Below are 13,059 nucleotides of genomic sequence, written 5' to 3' on the forward strand. Positions count from 1 at the left end.
GTATGTTGTGTGTCACTTCTCCCTCCCTTTCTCCCGTTTCCAACTCCCTGCATCCCTTTCCCTCCTCCAATGCCTCCCACTTGCACTCTCCCTCTCCCCTCTTCTCCATTTCTTTCTCATCGCACTCTGATCCTCCCATATATCCATTCAGTCAGTCTGATCTCCTGTGTCAGTGTGCCAAATCTGTGTGTGTGTGTGTGTGTGTGCACACACGCGCGCTCAGACACAGCTTACGTAAAAACCCTCCAAACGAAAGAGAGGTTGGAACTATTCTCTGCTGCTGCTGCCGCCACCACCACAACACACGCACACACACGCACACACACACACACACACTCACACTCTCACTCTCAACCCTGCATCCGCACGCTCTTCTCATGACACACGCATAGACGCACATGCATAGACACACAGGCATGACACGCCAGGTGAGATTGCATAAAGGCGAGGTGATGAAAGCCAACCTGAGATGCGCCTACTGAGTAATCTGATACAGGACATCTGGCTGACAGTCACACACAGAAACACAAGAGAAAGCAGAGCATTCTCAGTATGGTAGGGGTATGTACAGCACAGATAGTGGGGTGGGGTGGGGGGCTGAGAGGTGTGGAAGGATTAAAATAGAAAGACAAGAAGGACACGTACAGTCATCTGTTCCATGTGGGAGATTTGAGTGTGTATTCTCTTCTGCACTCTGACATTTGCCTCTCATGTTTTTGTTGTTATGAATGCACATCTGTTCATTATTTATAGGCCCCAGTGTGTGTTTGTGTGTGTATATATGCGTGTGTGTGTGTGAGAGAGAGAGAGGGAACGTCGAGTTCCTACTCCCAGCGAGTGCTGGTGTTCACTGCATTGATGTGCTCAATGATTCAGCACAAGAGAGCTAACCATGCAAACACAGATCCTCCTTTACTGGCCCCGTATACGCCAACAAATGTATGAGTGTCTCTATTTGTGTGTGTGTGTGTGTGTGTGTGTGTTTGAAACTGCGTGGACGTTACCTTTTCCGTCTGTGCGGCTCTATAATCCGAATCAGCTCCACATGTTATCCAGGTTTATGTGATGTGTGTGTGTGTGTGTGTGTGTGTGTGTGTGTGTGTGTGTGTGTGTGTATGTTTGGCACAGATCTCGCCCCAGGTGTTTCTCCTCTGTGTCGGGCCAGCAGGAGGTCGTGGAGTGAGGTGGGGGTGGGGCGCTGAGGATGGGGATGGGGTGGGGTGTTGTGTATTTGTGCTGAACACCTGTCCTACTCCCCTTCACACACACACGCCCCCACGCACATCAAACAGAGGCTGATGTAGGTCAGTGTAAGAAAAACCAGAGAGTCGCAGAAATTCCAATCCCACAATATCCTCTTAGGTTTCTATAGATGAAGAAAACCTGGAAAATCCCGAATTACTCGCTCAATCCCGGCGCGGTATTCCGAAATAGAGACCTCAGTTTGAGAAGAAATCCACGAATCCACTTTGCTTGAAATCCTATTTATGGCGTTTTGATATGATTTCCTCATGGCTGTATTCAACTTCTTTCTATATCTGGAGCAGTTCAGTCAGCAGAGGATGAGAATCCTGAAGTTGGTGGAGATCTTCACCTCTCCTTTTCCTCCCTCATTCCTCCTCCTCCCCCCTCCCCCCCTTCATTCAAACAGCTTCTCCTTTCTTATTTATTCATCTGTCTCTCTGGCTTGCTCTCCTATTGGTTCGCTCTTTCCCACGTTGAGTTTTCTGAAGCCCCTCCTCTTCCTCTCATCCCTCGCTTCCAGGTGTTGATTTCCAGGGTGTGTCTCAGGGCCTCGCTGCACTCTGCACGCTGTGATCCCTGTTTGTTCTCCCACTTCTGAATTAGTTGTTCACTGATGACCTTGGAGGGAGGCGCAGAAAGGGAGGTTCAGGAGCAAGATGGAGCGATGGCTGGAAACCTGCAAAAAGAGGAGGAAAAACGGAGAATGTCAAGAGAATGAACTGTGTGCACTGTATAGTGTGTGTTCCATTAATGCCTCCTTTGCTGTGTGTGTGTGTGTGTGTGTGCGCACTCATAAATCACATTGGATTGAGTCCATTATCACTTTTCTGTCTCATCCTCCCTTTTCTCCTCCAGCTCACCTCCTCTTCCCCTCAGATATCTACATCCACCCCTCTTTCAACGACTTCTGCTGTCGATCACCCATTCCCCTCCGCACCCTGCCGCCCCTCAGTTTCTTTGCTCCCCTCCCCTCTGCCTCACCCCTGCCTCCCTCCCTCTCTCTCTCACCTGTCTGTCAAAGACAATCGATAGTTCTGAGACCCTCTTAACGCCTCTCAGTGGGCTGCATTGGCTCTCTCTTGCTCACACGCACGCACACTCTCAGGAGCACGGATGCACACGCACACACGGTCATGCAGCACATTCATGCATGCTTGAACACACCACCGGCGTTGCCACCGCCACGCACACATCCACTAAGTAGTCATGCAGTGATACTCTGCACATCTCTCTCTCCCTCTCTCTCTCTCTCTCTCTCTCTCTCTCTCTCTCTCTCTCTCTCTCTCTCTCTCTCTCTCTCTCTCTCTCTCTCTCCCTCTCCCAGTCTCACAAACACGCACACATGCACACACAGTCTAATGAAACAACTGGGCTATTGATCAGCACCATGAATGTCAAACAGTTCAAAAGTGCCACCTCCCAACACTCTCCAGCCTGTCAATCAAACTCCAAAAGCCGACACCTTTAAGAAGACAATCTCGTTATCTTTTTCTACAGCTGTGCACTCACTCCGTGTTTGTGTATGTGTGTGTGTCTTTGTGAGGGTGTTCTTTACTGTGTGTATGTACATTAGTGCAGCAGCTTACATATGCAGCCTGTTTTTTTTTCTTTTCTTCCTGAATTCAAATAAAAATCCTTGATTCCTTTTTTTCCCTTTCCTGTTTATCTGCTTCTCCTCCTCCACTGTTCAGTTTGCTACTTTAAAAAGACAATACAGCTACTTGGTGTCCTATTATCCAACTCTTCTTCGGGTTCGTTCATGTTCGACACGTCCTTTCGCCTCCCCCCACTCCTTTTTTTCCCCCCTCTGCTTGATGAAAAGGTGGAATTACTAACCTTTCCGGATCATTCCACCGCAACCCCTGCAAACCGTCACATCTCCGTGTCTCCGCCGCTCGCTCTCTGTCTCAGCTCCGTGGAAAAACACCCATCTCTCTCTCCTCTCTATCGCTCACTGTCTATCTCCCACCTCTCCCCCTCCTCCTCCTCTTCCTCTTCCTCCTCCTCCTCTCCTCCCGCTGGTCGTCCCCCTCGCTCGGTCTCGACAGCTGCAGCACTCTGCCTCTGTCGCTCTTCCGTCAGGCTGTAGGCTGATTGAATTTTAAGTCATGTTAATCCCATGGAACAGGTACTGAATGAAGGAGGGGACACGGCAAAAAAGAAGGGAGTGAGAGTGAGAGAGAGAGAGAGAGAGAGAGAGAACAGAATGCAGGGAGTAAGCTGGCTTGTATTTTTAGAAATCTTTCTCCTTCAGGGATGTTTTCTCCAGTTTTTTTTTTCCTTTGCTTGTCCTGCCTCCACTCAGTCACTTCTCCTCTTCATTTATCCATTCATCTGCATTTTCTACGCAACCTTTTTCCTTGATTTCTTTTTATCTTTTTTTTTTATTTCGTGTGGCTTACTCGTGCCCTGATCCTAGTGGAGAAGCGTGTGTGATTCCCGACGAGGAGCAGAAGAGAGGTCTGTGATCCGTCTCCAGCAGCGTCAAGCATCAGACTGAGAGGGAGAGAGAGAGAGAGAGAGAGAGAGAGAGAGACATGAAGGGGGGCCGTCGAGAGGTGGAGGAGTGTGAGGAGGAAGAGGAGGAAGGAAGAAAAGAGAAGGATGGAATCACGCAGGAGCAGAATGAGGATGCAGTGCAGTGCAGGACTTAGAGAAGATGGGGAGATGGAGGAGGAATAACGATTACAGGCAGTAATAGAAAGTAATTAAGTACATTTACTCATGTACAGATTCAAGGTACAGATTTTGCACATGTACAATCTGATTGACATTTTTATGACAATTGTTTTAAATTTACTAGCAAGCAGTAGATAAAGCAGCTCAGGAAGCTCCACCTTGAACAGCTGCAAAATTCAAAATCTGTTTAAATTGTATGGAAAAAGCTAAGGCTGTTAGTATTCATGTTTCTTACTGCCAGCAAATCCCACAGAAACACCAAAATCAGAGCTGACCTGCTCCTACTAACAAGTTTTGCCCTTGTAGTAAAATCCTAAGAGAGTTAATTCTTGTGTAACACAGACCTCCATTGTTGTCCAAAACTATTAAAAAACACATCAGTAAGGTAAACTGTTGAGCAAGGTGACCCGCTGCTCCAAACCAATGAACATGTTTATTTGTAATCACTCCCACATGAACGTCCCGATGCTGTTAATACTCACTTAGGGCACCACATATTGAATTTCCCTCAGGATCAATAGAGTATCTATCTATCTATCACATGTGTGTTAATGTGCAGCCGACAGTAGTCCCCAACAAATACACTGTTCACTCAGTTTACTTACTGAAATAACTGAAAAGAAAGCACCTGATTAACAGAGAACAGTTGAGGTCTTTTCAGGGAATTTGTTTGCATCAAGAAAATTCCAATGTCAGAAAGGTTTGGGGATGTGGGGCTACACTTACATACACAATCATAAGTCATGTGTTTAACATAGCAGTGAACCTGAAGGCATCCTTGCTTGTGAATGACTAAATGATGGCCCTTTTATACCCAATCATGACACCTTTGGTGTTTTCTGAGCAGCACACAACTTTCCCAGTCTTATGTTGTCTCTGTCACAGTTTATCTGAAACATGTTGTTGGCGTCCAATTCAAAATAAGCGCATATTTGCAAATACGACGTCTCAACCTTTTTGCAAACGGGGTTGCACTTATTTTGCCCGACTATGTCTTCCACCACTGATGGAGGGGTGGAGATGGAGGGAGAGAAGGAGATAAAAACCAGTTGGTGTGATGAGGGGAAGCAGAGCTTTTCGTGCCTCGGGCAGCTCTGGGTCAGACCAGGATGACGGGTGGGGGGGTAAAGCAGGATGATTACGAGTGAGCACATGAGCGGCGACGTGTGAGGAGAAGAAAGGTGGAGAGGAGGCCAAGGATCTCTGGGGGCATAAGGGAGATAAGTGAGGGAGGGAGGGGAGTTAGGGGAGGGATAGAGGGGAGGAGTGGATGGAGCGATAGCAAGGCGATAGGAACAAGTGTAGCTGATATGACTTCAAACGGTGGTCGAGCACTTGATTTCCCCGCTGCGCCGATAGCTACTGGAAATAGCTGTTTAATGGAAACCATCTGTGGGTGTCCCACCACTCAAGCAGAACCTATAACGTCAGAGATATTGCATGTTGGAATTAAGTCGTTTCCAATATTCACATATGCGGGTTTTATCAACACAATCACACACTAGAGATGAAAAACAAGCAAGATGGTTAAAAATAAAACAAAACAGAAATGATGGCTGCCATAGAGATTTGGTTGAGTTCTGGGTGAATTGGTTTTTCATGTATCCCAGTTTCTGCCCAGGAGTCAATTTTTGTCCTTCAGTCACTTCACCATTTAGTCAATATTTCTCAATCCGTGCCCCTTCTCCATTTATCTCCTCCTGTCAAGCATTTACCTCTCATTCCACTTTTCATGCATCTCTGTTTTTCTTTCTTAAAACATTTTTATCCCTTGCTTTCTCCCTCTTTACTGTCACTCCATGTTTTTTTGTTTTTTCTTTCCCTGCTGCTGTGGGCTAGTGTATTTTTAACCGAGTAAGCCAGACCTCCCTCAAAGCAAGGTCCAGCAAGGAGAAGTTTGATATATCATTTGGCCCAATCGTATCCCGTTTACAGCGCAAGGCTTTATGGCTCGTTGATTCACAATTAATCAAACCTCTAGTGGTTTGGCACCCAGTCCTCTCGTCAGTGAGAGTGACCTTGCTCAATGAAATAAACTAACATGACCCACTGCTGGGTGATGAATGAAGTGAGTTCACCAGTCAGGAAAAAATCTCATTACTGTCTGGCTTGTTAGTTTGTATGTTACATGTATAATTCAGGGCAGCTCACAGTTCATATACCTGTGGATATAATTGAATTTCTTATCAGAGAAATTACAAGCAACCTTACAAATGTTGGGTCAAGGACGTTGTGTCCTTAGAAGATTTCCTGTGAGCACAGATCAGTCATGTTAAAGCGAAAGCACAGGGAGAAAGACTTTTTCTCCTCAGGACTGAGAACTAAGCAGAGAGATTGGCAGGATGGTTTTTTAGTTCATTTCAAGTAATTCTGCACTTAATCAGAAAGAGGGCAGTCCTGTGCTGGTTTGGTCAGGCCAAATTAGCCCTCAAAGTGAAACAGTTGCAGGGGAGTTGGCCTACTGACCCTGGCCTGAACAAATCCATCGAGTCATTTTTTTTTTCTTTTTTTCATTGCAAATTGGTTCACTGGTGAACTGACTGGTGATGTGGAGAACCACAAAGGCGAACATTTATACAGCTCACTCAGCTGCAAGCAGACAGATAGTATATAATTTTTTTTTTCTGATAAAGTTTTGAAGTGAGTTTCCTTTAAACATACACCATATAGACAAAAGTATGTAATGGGATTGTATTTCAGAAGTTGGACTTGGGCCCTTTCTTCCAGTGAAGGGAAATGCTTCCCAAAAATTGTCCAAAATACCAAGACATTTTGGACAATGCTATGCCTCAAACTTTGTGGCAACAATTTACTGAAGGCCCTTTTCTATTCCAGCATGACTGTGTCCCAACACCTTTGGGATGAACTGGAACAGAGACTGTGAGCCAGGCCTTTTGGTCCAACATCAGTTTCTGACCTCACGAATGCTCTGCTGCATGAATGGGCAAAATCCCCACAGAAACACTCCAAAATCTTGTGGAAATACTTCACAAAAGAGTTGAAAATGTTATGACTGCAAAGCTCTCTGTGTATTTAGAATGCAGTGTCATTAAAGTCCCTGTTGGTGTAATGATCAGATGTCTCAACACGATTGTCTATATAGTGTCTATGTTTAACAGGGTCATTACCTTAGACATTCTCGCTTTCTTCCTCTTTACTCCAGTGCGCAACATTTAAATGATGAACCTGAGGTTTAAGTGCTGACTTTGAAGCGGGTAAATGTGCAGAAGGGATGTGAACACTTTTGAAGCTGAGATTCCAAAATTAAAGGTGACCAGTGGAGCTTTTGACCTCTAGTAGCGCCATGGAGCAGTTTCTTTCATGAGTGGGTCCCAATTTGGTTTATCTCGTGCACTAGGATGTATGCATGCATGTGTACACTAGTGATATGATATACAGTCCTGCCCGTGATTTTATATTATTCCAAAAGTGGCCCATAATGTGCAAAGAAATGTCGAAAAGGTATAAAAGAATGCGAACAAGTTAATACGGATGTAAACAATGCATTTTTGTCTGATTCTAAGCAAACTCAAAGCAAGGATGATTATTGTTCGTCAACAGATCATTTGCAAAAGATTTCATTCTGTCATTCTGTATATGTATATCTATGGCTGACAGATTTCTAGGCTACTTTTAAGAGTGGAAGGGAAACAGCTGAAGCAGTGATTTTCTGAATGTTGCCTGCCATGAATGTTTGCTGCCATAAAACAGGAAACTGACAGGTGTGACATAAAAGGTTTGCAGCTTAAATCAAAAGATGGAGACTTGACAACAGCTGAATAGCATGTCCACGTCAACAACAATGTGTTCGTAACTGTGTGTGCGAGAGAGAAAGAGGGAAATAAAGAGAAAACTGGGGGGGGGCATTTTGTACAATATGGTGGACTTTGAAGAATTGAAATCTTTGCTTGGAATTACAAAAGCTGCGCTAAATGAACCACCCCTCCTCTGTTTCTGTCATTCAACTGGTCTGTAATCAAGTGAGGGGAAATTTACTGTGTGTGAATCACTGTGAGTTTGTGAGGCACACTTGCTAAATATAGGCAACACCGAAACTCAAATGCACCGAGTGCGCACCTGTGCACACAAACGGCACATAATCACCAGTGTGTCAAATGCCTCCATTTACACACAAACTTCACACATGGACACACATGGAGCATACATTTCACACTGTCTATCTGCAGCTAACACATAATATACACACAAACGCACACGAGCAGGGATTGGCACGATCGCATGATTGCTCACACAAACACACAGTAATGTCACACAAATTACGACACGCACACCACGCAGTTGGACACACACCCTCTCACAAGGCTAAATGAAACACGCACACATAGACGCTTGCACACAGTTGCTCAGCCGTGATGTCAGGGGTAAACGGTGTGGAGGTTTGGATCGAAGGGCAGATCCCCCTCTATTTGTCTCAATCTGTGGATAATGAGAGACAAGGACAGACGCACATGGTAGTACACCACGCACACACATCTGCCACACAACCCCACCTTCTAATTTTACTCTTGGAGCAGTTTGCATGTCATTGTGTTTTTATTTATTACCTCTGCATTAGTAATGGTGGCTCCAAATGTTTTCCCAGTTACTGCCGGCTGAGTCTTTTACCAGCCATGGGCAGCAGTTAGTGAAGTATATATAGCTTTAAGTGTAAAACCTTGGCAAATACTCTGAGACGTAAAGACACAAGACAGAGAGAGGTTAGAGGTTAGGGATATGTAGGTTAGCCAGGAGGGAAAAAAGCCAAATGTTTCCAACATGTTGTGATTTGCTTTAATGCATTGTATGCTGTCAGAATTGCAACAGTGCAAATAACAAACAACGATAAGAGGCAAGTAATAAAGCTTTCTCTGGGTGTGGGGCTACAAATGAGTCCAAATGAGCTGTTAGAAAAAGGCTGTTAAATGTCGAAATGCAAAGCTAGGATGCGCAAATGAAAAGGTCGCAAATGAGATTTTGTTTGCTGATTGTTTCCCCTGAAATAAGCTGCACTTTCTTGCCATTAGTTTGGGTAGAAATGCAAGGGGGTGTGTGTGTGTGTGCGTCTGCATTGCAAACAGAAAGAGTGCATTGACAAATGTATATGCCTTTAATTATCAGATCATCAGCTAATGAGTAAAAAACTAGTCTAATGAATATTCTCTTACAGCTTGCATATTGAACTATTTCATTCATTTAATTAGTTTCTCTTTTTTTGAACCCCTGTGGCCATTTTTGTTTGGACATTGCAGTAAAACTCTGCTTTTACCATACAGATCATGTCCGAAGATGTTTTCCCCAAACAAAGATGTGTCACTCTGTAAATTGGTCTTGAAGCACAGAATGTCTGTTTTTGCAGTGGAAGGGCAGACTGGGGAGAAGAGTCCCTCCTGTGTGGCTCTTCCTTGCTGTGGTTTCTTCCCAGCCCCGTTATTAGGGAGTTAGTTTTTCCTCATTTGAATTGAGGGTCTGAAAGGACAAAGGATGTCACACACTGTACAAATTGTAAAGCCCACTGTGTTGCTGTGATTTGTGATTTGGGGCTGTATAAATAAAACTGGCTTGACTTCACTCGGGGTCTTTGGCATGTGTCATCATGCTGCAGAATTCCGTTAAAACCTCAAGAGAGAGTCATAGCTGGATTAAGGTGTTTACGTGATCGAATGAAATAAATAAAGCAACAAAAATAGTTGCGCTTAAGCTCATTCTGACTCTGAGAATGATTGCAATAACAGAATCAGAGTATGTTGTTTACATTTGCTCCACCTCAGTCACATTACCACCATAATCACATTGTGATGGGATTATTGTCTGTGCGAGTAAACATAGCTAATAGACCTTTCTCACAGTGGGACATTTTGACTTGTTAAATGTAGGTGTAACTAATAACGTTAATAAACAGCTGCATTCACTTTGGATGTGCCAGCGCCCTGGTGTAGCTCATGCTGGCTCACTGGCAGAACCAAATGGAACGTAGCCATGTTACACTTGCACTCCCCCCCCGCCACCGAGGCTTTTAAAAGGTCTTTGCGAGGTGCTGCCGCCGCCAGAGAGCCACCTCAGCACCACGGTCAGCGCACATGAGCTGTATCCATGTCTACATGTCTATCCTGTCTCATGCAGAGAACACACGCACACACACTCATGCACACAGAGTGGCAGAAGGAGGAGCAGGAGTCCTGATCAAACAGCATTAAAAACAAAAAAACAAATTTGAAAACCTATAAATACTGACTAGAAAATCACAAGCAGCCATGATGAGGCTTTAAAAATTTTCAGATAAATAATGCATGATGTTCTGTGCTGAGAAAATCTAGACAGTTATAGCACATTCTGTAAATAAGAGGCGGCTATTAGTCATTTGGTGTTCTGGGCTCCCCAAGTCCCTGGAAATAGACAGTGTGGATGTTTTAGGATTAAAGACACCACACTGGGCCATAGATAGAATATGGTCTTGTTGGTTGAGTCAACATTTTTATTTTGGTTAGCTTTTTTTAGACAGGAGTCTGGCTATCTTTGCTCAATATTTATTAGTGCGCATGCTTAGATGAATGACCTTTTCACTACTGACAGTATTCCATTAGATGAGGTGCATTACTTTGATGGGCTTAGGCCATTACCATGACGGTAAATGGAAACTGGTTGAATTGAATTATTCACAACAGCTTGCAGAATGCGATGTGGGAGGGACGCTGCTTTACTTTGATCTCTTTAATAAGCAACATGACTCACAGAATCCCGTTTTGCGTGCCCTCATAGTCGGTCACCTAAAGTAACCTGCAGGTAATAATGACATATCTGGTAGATGTTTGTTTTAATGCAGTGAGAAAATAAACTAAGCATAAGGATATGAGCAGAACTTTGAAAACATCTTGTTCGAAATTAAATCAGACATGTTTATCAGAAACAAAACAACATACTTAATTGCTGAATTTTACACAGCGCGTGCAATCAAATGTGGGCTATTGCATCAGGGAGAATGATGAGAAGCTGGCACAGGCAAAAAAAAGTCCAGCCTAATTTTCTTTGAATTATGTCATCCTATCAATCCAGCCGTATTTGCTCTGTAACTGCTTTCCAAGAAACGATCCTTCCTCGTTTGTTGTTGGCTTGCTTTCATCATGATATTCACCCAGGTCTTTGTGTTTATTGTGTTATCATGAACACCCCAGTCGACTCTATTGTGGGAAAACATCTTTTACACAGAGTGTTGGAGAACATTCTGCATCACTGTCAGCCTAAACGGGACAGGAAAATGTGTTGTTGAGGAAGTGATACAGCATATTTTGCATCAGCACTAATTAGACTGATAAAGGTTTGTTGACAAAGTGTGCTGTATTTCTGCAGGACTTTAGGGTCACAAGTTGTAGTTCACTTGATGCTGTTTATTTTGCTAGCTTCTTCCTGCAGTGCTGCTTCTTTTTGTGGTCTTTTTACACGACCACTACATGCTGCTCTTTACAAAAAACATGATAGCACTTAATCTTGTTAAACTATGACCCAGGACCCATCATGACTCATAGCCATTAATGGGAAGGTCACCACGTAGAAGTAATTTGATGTCGAAGGTAAGCAGTCTGCTGAGGGATGCTTTGTCCATTGCATCTAGTAGTTCTTGTACATTTTGTAAAAGTAGTTAATCCCAGCAAGACTACAAATTTAACATTTCCTTTCTGGGTTAAAAAAACATTTTCAAAAACTTTAATCTATCTCAGCACGCTGAGAGTCTGTTCATTATAAATACACCAGTGACTGTTATTGGCGAGTTAGCATTCATAGCACTACCTGCTGCTGAACCCATGATGGAGAAGATATTAAACTACACGTCAACCTTTAAACAAAAATTAGGTCTCACTTTTGACAGGTCAAGTATCCACTGACGTGATCAAAACCCCAATGCCTGAAGTTTCCACCGACAGTAATCTGAAATAGTAGATTAAAATGATTCAGCATGTATATCCATATTAAATTCGTCACAGTGCCAAGAGTTTGGAACTTGAAATGTGCTCCTCTCTGCAGTCTGTATAGCAGGTCTGTTGTTACTGTAGAATATGAGTTTATACTGTAATTTTGGCTCAAATAAGTCTTAGTCCCACATCTGGTGTGTGTCCATGTGATATAATGGGTAGTAATAGATTTTATTGAGCTGGCATCCCAGAGTGAACCTATGAATTCCTAATTTCTTCCTCGGGCTCAGAAAAGTTGAAGATCCCCAGCTGCTTTATGCTATTTCAAAACTGTGTGGAAGAGCCCTGGTTCAGTGGTTCCTGTTTGTTTTTTGGGGGGTGATACTCACAGATAACAAGTCAAGATTAAGAACAAAAATTAAGAAATGAGATGCCAAAATGTATGTTCAGATGTCTTAACGCAGTACGGGATCACATATGGTCTCAGTACTGACTGTCCCCTTTGGCAACATACCAAGAGTGAGATGATTAGTATATTTAACACTTTTTTAAGACCAGACACCTGCTAACGGAGTCTGAGACGACACACTCTGTGGGTCTGGAGTGCATCACGAGTCGTTTAATGCGTCACAGGCCTAATGCTTAAGGATTCCCAAAATACCACTAAGTGGTTATCTGTTTTAATAAGCTTGCGTCTCAGGGTCCCTGAAAGAGCCTGAGAAGGGCTTTTTTAACTGATAGCAGATGAGTAACACAGTTTAAGAAGAACACCTCACACATTAGTTGTGACTCCCAGTGAATGTATCTCTCCTGCTGGTAAAGACACTGCATAATAAATGAAAGGGTTAGTTTTTTTAGTGTCCTTCTTGCATTTCCCAGAATTGCTTTCAGCAGCCCAGAGACGTCTGTTGTCTGCGATGCCTGGGAAGTTCAGCACCATGGACAGTGGTCCTAGTCAACCAGATGCAATATAATAAGAACGTTCTCCCATGACCGACTTTCAGTCTGTGTGACATATCCAAAGCTTAAAGATGTTCCTTCCTCCTCCTGTTTCTTTCTTTTCTGTGTTTTGGGAATAAATAACGGTTCACGGCTGATTAAACATCGGCTGTGTCTCATAAAACCTCAGGCACACAGATGCATGGAAGACACGTACACAAAACTGCCTTTGTCAATTTATTCGCTGATATTTTGGCAGATTCCCTCGTACCTTATTAGGTTATTTACAGCT

General features: G+C 43.6%; 2 protein-coding genes across 3 annotated transcripts in view; one reads left to right on the forward strand and one right to left on the reverse strand.

The window, feature by feature from the left end:
- The window catches only part of LOC124054263 (leucine-rich repeat and fibronectin type-III domain-containing protein 4), a 37,705-nt gene extending 36,609 nt beyond the window's left edge, over positions 1-1,096 (reverse strand). Inside the window, exon 1 of the mRNA XM_046380029.1 lies at positions 1,005-1,096. The gene's annotated coding sequence lies outside the window, so the exon portion shown is untranslated. The remainder of the gene's footprint in view (positions 1-1,004) is intronic.
- LOC124054262 (pyruvate carboxylase, mitochondrial-like) overlaps positions 1-13,059 on the forward strand; it is a 262,121-nt gene that overhangs the window by 183,587 nt on the left and 65,475 nt on the right. The gene's annotated exons all lie outside the window — the stretch shown is intronic.

This window comes from Scatophagus argus, chromosome 23, assembly GCF_020382885.2.
Source record: "Scatophagus argus isolate fScaArg1 chromosome 23, fScaArg1.pri, whole genome shotgun sequence".
Classification (NCBI taxonomy): domain Eukaryota; kingdom Metazoa; phylum Chordata; class Actinopteri; family Scatophagidae; genus Scatophagus; species Scatophagus argus.